Source organism: Eschscholzia californica, unplaced genomic scaffold, assembly GCF_041429995.1.
Source record: "Eschscholzia californica isolate CP2 unplaced genomic scaffold, dmEscCali1.0.p SCAF_5, whole genome shotgun sequence".
In the NCBI taxonomy this organism is placed as follows: Eukaryota; Viridiplantae; Streptophyta; class Magnoliopsida; order Ranunculales; family Papaveraceae; genus Eschscholzia; species Eschscholzia californica.
In genome coordinates, this window is record NW_028238472.1 from 14823320 (window position 1) to 14835440 (window position 12121).

Here is a 12121-nt window from a genome sequence, read left to right on the forward strand (position 1 = left end):
TTTTTCCGGTTTGTAGATGTATTATTGGAATTTTTTAATGGTTTTGTTGTACTTTTTGTTAAATAATCTGTACAAGATGTTGAATGTTATCCTAGCACTTTGTTGATTCCAACATCATACTTACGTAAAACATATTTAGATATTTATTTAGGCCAATTGTACAATATGGTGAAATATTTTCTAGCATTACGTGGAACATATTTTCTGATTTACTTAGAATAAGTACACAAAATTTTCAATGATAATTTTTCTAGCATTAACACAATGATAAATAGATATTAAAAATTTTGTTTACATAATCTAAGTAAATAAAAAAAATATGTTCTACTTAATTGTGCTATTAAAATATAAAACATTTAGAAAAGTTTCAAAATATTGTACAACTGTTCTATATAAGTACGTTGACATAATTTATTTAAGTATGATGTTAGAATCAACAAAATCATAGAAAAACATTCAACATTTTGTAGGATCATTTAACAAGAAGAACAACAAAACCATTAAAAATTCAAACAATCCATCTACAAACAATAAAAACTTAAAAGATCTTAAGAGGGACGTACCTTAATGATGAATATGTTGATGTGGATTTTGAAAATAAGAGATACAAAGCAAACACTAGAATCGTACTTTCATGAGGGTGTAAGAAGGTAGAAGAGGGAAGGAAATTTTGTTATTTGCTATTAGATAGATACCACCTGTTTTTTTTTTTTTTTTTTGAAACGGTACACTGAGAGAGGGCTCAGACCCAATTAAATAAGAATAAAAGAGACTACTTAATTCTTAAATACAATTTTCCTTCTTTATCCTCACGAAGGATATCGTGTAACTCCTCGGTGAAACTCGTCTGGTGGAGTTCTTCATATGTGTTTGTCGTGTTCCAATTAGCTAACATATCTGCAGCTCTATTCGACTCTCGATATATGTGTTCGACCTCCAGTTCTTGTAATCCCGTAGTGAGGCGCAAAATTCTTCTCCAAATGTTCCAACAATGCCACGGTGGTTTAGGGCCATGTGTGGTAAAGAAAGACTTGACTGTTATCGAGTCAGTATTGAGTTGCACCCGACTTAAATGAAGGGCGTTAGCCAATTTAAGTCCTGCCTCAATGCCTTGGAGCTCATGGTATGTAATAGTTGAAGGACTTGTTGTGCCTACTGCTGCACCTATAGTATTTCCTTGTTCAATAAATTTTCTCTCTTATAATTATTGGAAATAATACCTTGATCAACTCAACCCTAAGAAACTTTTAGTTTACTAATGAGTCAAGTATACTATAAAATGACATTATTGGGGGAAAATAAATAGCATGAGGCTTGCGGCCCACCAAAAAAATACACTTTCAGACTTATTTTATATTTCATATGTTTTATTTAGGGCTTCTTGTCTTTATTGATGGTGGCCAATACGTGGACAACCAATTTTTCTATATGGACAACTATTTTATGTGGACAATTAGAGAACTTAAAAGTCTTATATGGACAATGGTTTTTAAGGGGACATACCTCCATTATTTTTCGCTAATGTCCTCCAAAAATTAGATCTCTTATTTTAAGTCCTCACTCTTTTCTTCCATAAACCTTAAATTTTTTTTCTTCTTCTACTTCTTCTTCATTACCAACAAATTTTTGGAGAGAGAAACTATCTATATACCTATCTAAATCTATCTAACTCTCTCCTCAATAACAATTTTGGAGATTCATAAGTGTGACTGTGATGTGGAATGGATTCATAAACTCACTGTTGACATGGATCAAGAAGAAAAGGTGGGTGGTAATGATGATTAAGCACTTGAACTGTCATTCTATATGAACCAGTGGAAGGATCAAAGAAAGCATTTGACAAGCTTCAATTAATAAATCGTCATTTTCTTCCCCAAATCTACCTTTTATAACATCTCATTTTCAAATCAATTCTAACCCATTCCCTGCATCTAGGGTTTGATAAGATATAGCTTTTAAAAGCTTATTTTCACTCAACTGAAAACATATAAAACAGAAATACTCTTACAACCCCAAGTCCTATATAGGGCAAAACAGAAGAAATGTTTTAGAGATACTCTTTTAATCCAACATGAACTACTCAGATTACTTCAAAATTATCCATTAAAGATTGAAAAATCGAGAAGAAGTTTGCAATTACTATATATGAACTACTCAGATCTACTTCCATAGATATTGATGGATTAAATTCTTCTCTCTACAATTATGAACCAAAAGACAAGACATTGTTTCAAAGATTACTCCATGAAGAAGAAGAAGACAGTTTAGGTTTCCAATCTTTAACGATTATTTTTGTTAGTAGTCCACAAGTTACTAATTATTAGTATTTAAGACTTTATGGAGTTGTCCCCTTATTAAATCAAAGTCAACTAAGTCAAGCATAGTTGACTCGCATCGGGCCCGAAGATAGTTGTCCATATAAGAAAAACGGTTGTCCGCGTATTGGCCACCTTATTGATTTAGGAGTAGATATACAACCACTTACTTCCCATATTTTTAGACATTAGAGTCAAAAGTTATTCAACTAAGTCTATGATTTATTAATATTTCAACCTTTATATCATTTGTAAGTTATTATTTCTCTTTAAGACTACAGTGAGAAGTTTTTCTTTGAAGCAATTGTCGCTTCACCTTCAAAATACAGTATGGGATTAATAAACGTTTTATTATCTTTTCATAGTCGAATTACTTTTGAACTTTTTTGTTATTTTGCATTTAAATTCTTACATGGGCTCATACAAAGTGCGCAACTAAAATTTGTGCCCCGGCTTTGGGGAATAAAGAAAAATCTCCGGGGCATAAAGACTTAGTCAATCAAGATTGACTTACGGGGCATATTTATTTTTTAACCCTAAATTATATCAAATTGTTTTCTAACCCTTAATCTTCATCTTCACCTCACCTTCATCCACACATTCCGACCATCACCGCCATAATTTCCACCCACCGCTACCATTTTATTTTCTCTCCTCTGTCTCTTTTTGCCATCTTTCTCAAACTTATGGTGGTGGTGAAAAAATAGTGATGGATGATCGATCATCTCCACTATCACTTACTACCACATATTTAACCTTACCAATTGTCTCTTCCTCTTTCGTTCTCTAAAAACCCTAATGTTTCTGTAGAATCTAGAATGAATTTAGTTAATGTGGAGAGAGAATATGAGAAATTAAGAAAGTAATAGACAACAAGAACGTAGAGTTTTGTTTCCATTTTGTTAGTAAAGAGAATTGCCTAAGTGGTGGTTGGGTAAATTTAGGGTTTTCATCAATTTACTTCTGTTCTTTCTTCACTTTTAAAACAAAATCAATACTCCAATATGACATAATCTTTCCTTTCTTATAAATTGTAATCTTACACAAATAAACTACTAACAACACAAGCATGATCTATACTCCTTTCTCCCTCTTTCATCATTTCTCTCACTAAAATAACCAGTTGTGTTATAGGGTATTACATTCGGGTTATTATCTTTAGAGAGAGAAAGCTTAGAGAGAGATAATGGGTAGAGGAAGAGTTGAAGTGAAGAGGATTTAAAACAAGGTTAATCGTGAAGTAACATTTGTACGAGAAGAAATAGGTTGCTTACATTCTCTAAGTGAAGAAATGGGTTGCTTAAGAAAGCTTACAGGCTTTTGGAATGAGAATAAAAGAAAGAGAGAATATATGGGTAAAGGTGGGGAGATGAAGAATAAGGGCTAAAAAGAAATCAGATTTCGTGAAGTAACATTTGTAAGAGAAGAAATAGGTTGCTTACATTCTCTAAGAGAAGAAATGGGTTGCTTAAGAAAGCTTACAGGCTTTTGGAATGAGAATAAAAGAAAGAGAGAATATATGGGTAAAGGTGGGGAGATGAAGAATAAGGGCTAAAAAGAAATCAGATTTATTTTTGGACTAACAAATAAATATGTCCTCTAAGTCAACTTTGATTGGCTAAGTCTTTATGCCCCAGAGATTTTTCTTTATTCCTCAAAGCCGCGGCCAAAATTTGGCATTGAGCTTTCAAATTTTCAGCCACAGTCATGCTGCCTACCTGTCACTATGTTTTAGGTTTTCGATGTTAGGCTTAGAATATGGAAGTAACAAAAGACAGTTATTTTTATTTTGATGAAATTGCCTTTCGCATTTTTATTCATTCAATAGAATTCAACATCAGATGATTATCTTTTTGGATAACATCCTTAATACAATTAGGCGGTGTAGGTCCCATCCGTAATTTGCTTACATTGTTCTCTCGATAACATCCTTAATACAATTAGGTGGAGTAGGTCCCATCCGTAGTTTGCTTACAAAGTATAATTTGTCAAAGAATGGGCTGCACTGTTGCGTTCTCTAGGTAAAAATTTGAAGATGCATGGTAAATTCAAATTTCTTCTTCGTACCATGGATCTCGCCAATTAATGCTCTGACTTTCCAAGGAGAGTGGTTCAAATGTGTCGAACATACTTGTTACACCGTTTTGCATCACCTTCAGTTTCACAACCTGTTACGCTTAAATGAATTGCTAACTCTAACCTAAGTAGTATCGATCTACACTCTGATTCCATGGATGTGTATGCTAGAAAAAATTTTGTTTCACAAGCTAATTCTTCTCCTTGGTGGTTTCTTGCTATACATGTTGTTGCTCCCTGATTTACCATCAACATTAGTCTTCACAACATTCGATTTTGATGTTTTCCGTAATTCTGAGATGAAGGGTTGTTGTTCTCTGGGATTTAATCACTCAACCTCTTTCTCTTGGTGCTCCTCATAATCAAAATACATTTTCGTTGTTGTTATTATCCAAAGAAGATGCCCTCAAGTAGGCTTCGTTTAAAACAATCGTTGTTGCTATTTTGGGCTTCAGAGCCTCTGGTTTGCATCCTGAAACATTTCTTTGTTTCTCTAAAAGAGCAATATTGTTAGAACAAGAAATCTTTATTGAAGGATAGATGAAGACGACTAACACAACCCGCAAGTTCGTCCCAAGATGGTACCGTATAGTAATAACCTTCTATACTAAATCTTCGACGACCGAGAAATTTAACACCGCTCAAAAAACTATGAAAAATTTCTCTCACTCTTGCTCTCTCTCTTTAGCTCTCTCTAAAGAAGAGTTGTTGTTGCTTGTGTTGGTGTGTTGTGGTGTTGATCAACCCCCTATTTATATTATTATAAGCCGGTTCAATTTAAGAAACCCAACCCAATTTAGGAATCCAAACCGCCTCTCAATTGGGTTGCTAAACCGCCTCACAATTGATGCCAATTTAGAAACCAAACTGCCTTGGAATGAAACCGCCTACTTTGGTTTCTAAATTTGGGTATTGGTAAACCGCCTCTCACAATTCTCCACCTCGTACACAATTTGATACTCTTCAAATTTTGGACGAACACTAGGATACTCCTTGTAAGATATATCTGCTTCTTGTAACTTCATCCGACTGCGCCATATGACCATGGCTGCCTACGTACCCTTTTACAGGATCAAGCCTACCGTAGTTCTACCAACCCTTCACATAAAGAAAACCTTGTCGCCATTACGCCCTTTCGGGCAACTTAACACGAGCCGATTTGTAGCAATTCCAGGCAATGCCGAAACTTGCTACATGTCACCACTTTAGTCAACATGTCCGCGGGATTCTCATCTGTGTGTACCTTCATGAGAGAAACATCACCTTCCTCTATGACATCTCGTACAAAGTGATACCTGACATCGATATGCTTAGTACGAGCATGATGGACCTGATTCTTCGCCAAGTGGATCGCACTTTGACTATCACACCATACATCCACGCACTCCTGCTTAATCCCTAGATCATCCAGAAGACCCCACAACCACAATGCTTCCTTCACACCCTCGGCCATAGCCATATACTCGGCCTCCGTAGTAGATAACGCAACTGTAGATTGTAACATCGATCGCCAACTAACTGGAGCACCATGTACCCTAAATACATAACCAGTAGTAGATCGTCTTCTATCTAGATCGCCAGCATAATCCGAGTCAACATAACCGCTTACCTGACATGTGTCTCCACCAAAGCACAAACCCGTATCAACGGTACCCTTCAAGTACCTCAAGACCCACTTCACAGCTTTCCAATGTGTCTTCCCCGGGTTTGCCATAAACCTACTAACCACACTGACCGCTTGTGAAATATCCGGACGAGTACACACCATAGCGTACATCAAACTGCCAACTGCACTAGCATACGGTACACGATCCATATGATCCTTCTCCACCATAGTAGTGGGAGATTGTTTTCCCGAGAGCCTGAAGTGTGGTGCCAAAGGTGTTGACACCGCCTTCGCATTCTGCATCCCGAACCGAGAAACTACTCGTTCGATGTAACCTTTCTGATTCAAGTACAGTTTCTTACTTGACCGCTCTCTCTTAATCTCCATTCCCAGTATCTTCTTTGCAGCGCCCATGTCTTTCATCTCAAACTCTTGACTGAGTTGAGATTTCAACTTATTTATCTCCACCATGCTTCGAGAAGCAATAAGCATGTCATCCACATACAAAAGGAGATAAATAAAGTCACCTTCGCGAAGCTTCTTGATGTATACACAACAATCATAGTCACTTCTGCGAAAACCATGCTTTAGCATGAAAAAATCAAATCGTTTGTACCATTGGCGAGGGGATTGTTTCAATCCGTAAAGAGATTTCCTCAAACGACATACTTGATTTTCTTTGCCCTCAACCTTGTATCCCTCAGGTTGAGCCATATAAATTTCTTCTTCCAAATCCCCGTGCAAGAAGGCGGTTTTAACATCGAGTTGTTCCAGCTCAAGATCACTATGAGCAACAATACTCAATAACACCCGAATAGAAGTATGTTTCACGACTTGTGAGAAAATCTCATTGTAGTCGACCCCTTCTTTCTGTGCATAACCCTTGGCCACTAGTCTTGCCTTATACCTTGTACCTTTGATCTCGGAAGAATCCTCTTTCTTCTTGTACACCCATTTACAACCAATAACAGACTTACCTTCGGGCAATGGGACAACCTCCCATGTCTTGTTCTTGTGAAGAGACTCCATCTCTTCTTGCATAGCAACCAACCAACTCTCTCTATCCTCCGCGGTAACAGCTTGTTTGAAGGTGACCGGCTCGTCGTCTTCCACCGAGAGTGCATATTCAACAAGATTTGCCTGCCCATAATGCCTAAGAGGTTTGTCTGACCCTAACCTCTGTACCGGCTTATATAACCGTTTCGGCCTAGTGTGTACCGAAACATCCTGTTGTTGTTGTTGTAAAACTTGTGTACCTTCCCCTTGAACCTCCTCATGATCGGGTTCATCAATTTTCTCATCCTGAGTATTATCCTGATGCTCCACCTGATCATGATTCCTAGAAACCCGTTGGTCTTCGGCTTCTACTTCCACTACTTGAGCTTTAGTAGACCCAACATCACCACAACTAGGCACCGTAGCTTTCGCCATAGCTACAATAGATGACTCATCAAACACCACATCTCTGCTGATTACAAACTTCTTGTCTTCCGTACACCATAGCCGATAACCCTTGACTCCTGTAGCATATCCTAAGAAAATTGCCTTCTTTGCTCTATTGTCAAGTTTGTTACCTTTAACATGGTAATAGGCCGTACAACCGAAAACCTTAAGTCTCCCGTAATCTGCATGTTCACCTGACCACACCTCGTAAGGTATGCCGCCATCTAAAGAAGAATGTGGAGACCTGTTCACAATATAACAAGCTGTAGCAACAGATTCTGCCCACCATTCTACGCCTAATCCCGAATTGGAGCGCATACATCTAGCCTTCTCAAGTAGTGTACGGTTCAATCTCTCTGCGACTCCATTCTGCTGAGGTGTGTTTACTACTGTCCAGTGCCTCACAATGCCTTCCTGATTACAAAACTCCTTGAATGCCCCATCCGTGTACTCGGTCCCATTATCCGACCTTAACGTCTTCAGCTTTCGACCAGTTTTGTTCTCAACCATTGCTTTCCACACCAGGAATGTGTTGAATACCTCATTCTTATGCTTCAGAAAATAAAGCCAGACAAATCTCGAATGATCATCAACGAATGTAACAAAATACCTGGAACCACCCTTGGAAGGTAACTTTGCCGGTCCCCAGACATCGGTGTGTACGTAGTCTAACACCTCTTTGCTCCTGTGCTTGCTCGTAGAGAACGTCACCCTGTGTGCCTTCCCGAACACACAATGCTCACAAAACTCCATGCAAGGCTTCTTCATGTCCTTCAACAAGTCTTTCCCGCACATCAGAGATAGACCTTTTTCTGACATATGCCCAAGGCGCATATGCCAAAGCCTCGTACTAGCCGTTGGATCCCTTCCACTGATTCCTACTGCTACATCTCCCGTAATTGTTGTCCCCAAAAGTTTGTATAAATTTCCGTAACGAGTACCTCTCATTACCACCAAAGAACCCTTAACGACTTTTATGGAGCCATTCTCTATAATTATCTTACAGCCGTTCCGCTCCAACACACCAAGGGAAATTAGATTTTTCCGCAAATCGGGTATGTGTCTTACGTCCGTCAATGTTCTCACCACTCCATCGTGCATCTTGATCCGTATTGTTCCGAGTCCCACAGTTTTACATATACTATCATCACCCAGTATAACTGTACCACCATCTATACTCCTATAGGTAGTAAACAACTCCCTATTTGGGCACATATGGTGTGACGCCCCTGAATCAAGCATCCACTTATCGAAGATCTTCTCAGACTCCTCTGTCACCGAGAAACATTCGTCCGCCTCTTCTGACACATATCCCGCCTCTTGCATCTCTTGTTTCTCCTTGTAGCCTTCGTTCTTTTGCTTCAACTTTCTCTTTGGACAAGCCGCTTTAAAGTGGCCAAGCTCACCACAACTAAAGCACGTTTTCTTGAAAGAGCCTCTAGATTTGGATCTAGATTTCCCGCCCTTTCCCTTTCCCCTTTCATTACTCCTCCCCCTCGTTACAAACAACCCTTGTGCTTGTTCCTTGTCTACTCCACCCGACGCCATACTGCTAGTAGCAACCTTACGAAGGTCATCCGCTAATAGCGAATTTCTCGTCTCTTCCATGGTTAGACTATCACCAACAAGCATCAAAGTTTGAACAAGGTTCTCATAGGATTTAGGTAATGAAAGTAACAATATGAGGGCTTGGTCCTCATCCTCAACCTTAACATCAATATCCTTCAAATCTGAGATAATCCTGTCAAACCTATTCACATATTCCTGAATAGAAGAACCCTCTTCCATTCTACATGTGAATAATTTGGATTTTAAGTAGACCCGATTCGTTAAAGTTTTCGTCATGAAACTGTTTTCTAATTTTAACCACACACCCGCCGCCGTTGTTTCTTCGTCTACTAGGAACGCCACGTCCCTCTCAAGACACAACATAATGGTAGCCCGTGCTTCGAGATCTAACTCCTCCCAATCCTCATCTGACATATCTCCTGGTTTCTTTCCCGTCAACGTCTTGTGTAATTTCTGCGAGATTAACAGATTCTTCATCTGCATCCGCCAATAAGAAAAATCGTTTTTCCCATTGAACTTCTCTATCTCATATTTCCCTGATTTGACCGTACCACTTCTCGATCCCATCTTCTTCTTCGTTCAATCTCAACAAGGCTCTGGTACCAATTGTTAGAACAAGAAATCTTTATTGAAGGATAGATGAAGACGACTAACACAACCCGCAAGTTCGTCCCAAGATGGTACCGTATAGTAAATATATATATATATATATATATATATATATATATATATATACGTGCCTTGCAGTTGTATTAATCAAATGTAACGAAATTTTAATCTAGTGCTTCTAGAGTCGCCCCATAGTATCGTTTTAGGCGCTCTCCTCAAACATGTCACCGATTTTTGGTATTATTATTGCTATATTCTGGATACCTTAATTTTTTGGTATTATTTTCTTTTTTTTCTTCAAACATGTCATCGACTTTCCGTATTTATTATTGCTACATTCTGGATACCCTAATTTTTGTCATTAATTTCTTTTGTTTCCTTTTCTTAAATTAGTTATTATTTTATTGAAAGATATTTTAATTTCTTTTTTTAACCTTTGAAATATCTTTTGTTTCCTTTTTCTTAAATTAGTTATTTTTTTCTAAAGACATTATTATTTTTTTTCTAAAAAGGATTATCTTTTAAATTTTGAAAAGGGCTTCTGGACAATATCTTTTATTAAAAAAATATTATATCCCAATCATCGTTTTCCTTTCTGTTTTATTATATAGATGTGTATATGTGTGAAGGAAATTCAATATGCAATTGAAAATTTATGTCGGTTGAATGCGAATACAAACGCTCAAGTAGTATTGGCAGACATATACCGACATTTAATACCCTACATGTTTTTCAAATAAGGGAACAAAATTAAGTGGTCCATGCAATCATTAGGTCAGAATTAGAAAGGTGCAATATTTTTAGGTGTGATCAAATGCGAGGTGCAAATTTGAGAAAAGCCTCTACGGAATAGTAACAAATATTTCATGTGAGAGACGTTGCCATGGGGTGAATATCAGAACTATATATCAACGGAATCCTGTGAATACCTCAGAAAATGATTTTTGTACCTGTTGCATGACCGCCTCATATATGAGAAAGAGCAAAATGGTCATTTCATATCTAAGAAAGGAGTTGTCTTTTGTCTTAGAGGCAGGTGATGTGGGGGTAGTACAGGAATAACGCTTTATACCTCCACACCACTATCTTTAATTTCCTCTAATCTAGGAATTAGTTCTCTAAACTCTTGACCGATAGAACTCAAAGAACTTCACCGAGAAGAACCTCTTGACAAGAAACTCCACCTATCTCTTTCTAATCTCTTCTTCACCAGTGCCGGAGAAGACCATAAATTCTTAAACGAAAGTAATATAGGTATTGCTTTCTCTTCTCTATCATGTGATTTTAATTTTCATGGTTTAATGTAATTCTGATTATAATAAAATCATTAATTTTGTTTAGCACTTTACAGATTCTGGTAAAATTAAATCTTAAATTTCGTTTGGCATTAGTTATGTAATAAATCAGATTTAATATCATATTTTAAAATATTTGTCCAGCATTTTGAAGATTCTAAAAAAATCTAGTGATTAGTAAAACCAACCCCCAATTCCATGTGATTTTAGTTTTCATGATCCAATGTAGTTTCGATTATAGTAAACCCATAAATTTGGTTTATCATTTTACATATTGTATTAAAAACTCTAAATTTGGTTTAGCAATTTTTTTTTTCTGTAACATTTTATTGATTCTAGAAAAACCCTAAATTTGAGTTTAGATTCTACAACATATCAGATTTAATATCAAATGGTAATTTTTTTTTTGTCTAGCATTTGAAGATTCTAATAAAACCTAATGATTAATCACAACCCAACCCCCCACTCTCTGTTATTTTTGTTAACACTCAACTTGAATGCATATCCGTTTGGTTTTGAGTAAGAGAATATAACAGATTTTGAAACACTATTTTTGTTTTTGGGGTAGGATTTTGTAGATTCTGACAGAATGGCAAGATTAAAGCTTCCGACAAAAAATGAACGTAGATGGTGGATCTTCGAGTGCTGCGAAGGATCGTGTCCCGGATACACTTGTTGTGCGAATGAGTTCTAAGTTTTGTGCTTCCATTTGTTATGAAGTTTAGAGTACACATCTTATTGTTATTTTTCAAGGTTACTTTTTTCTTATTATCGTTTTAGTCCACAAGTTTGTGTTAATTGGTCGATCGTTTTCCAATATGATTTGGATCACATGGATTTTTCAAATTAGCTAATGTAATCTAATTTTCAGATGTCGATTGATTTAGAACGAACAAATACTCTTAAATATATATGGAAGAACTACTTTTATTTTTGGCCTTCAATTTCTTTTTTGATGAGAATAAAATGGCTTCTGCAATTCTTTTTCTTTGATTTCGGGATTCGTTGCAAGTTATGAAGTCATAAGAGGGTGAGTTGACGGACACTAAAGACGCCCTCGACCACGAGTTCACCATTGAGACGATTGCCTTTTCTTATATTCTCTATTCGATTGTATCTATCTACCTAAATAATTTATCGTAATATTGCTTTAACTTTTTATTTTTGGCAGAAAAGAGGTGAACAACTGGTGGTGAGGCTCCACTAAA

At 36.9% G+C, this 12121-nt stretch overlaps 1 long non-coding RNA gene across 1 annotated transcript; it reads left to right on the forward strand.

Moving 5' to 3' along the window:
* Positions 1–10718: 10718 nt before the first annotated feature.
* On the forward strand, positions 10719–11857 carry LOC147537352 (uncharacterized). Its single transcript, XR_015226114.1, has 2 exons — positions 10719–10872; positions 11482–11857. It is a non-coding gene; the product is annotated as an uncharacterized LOC147537352 (long non-coding RNA).
* Positions 11858–12121: the final 264 nt, after the last annotated feature.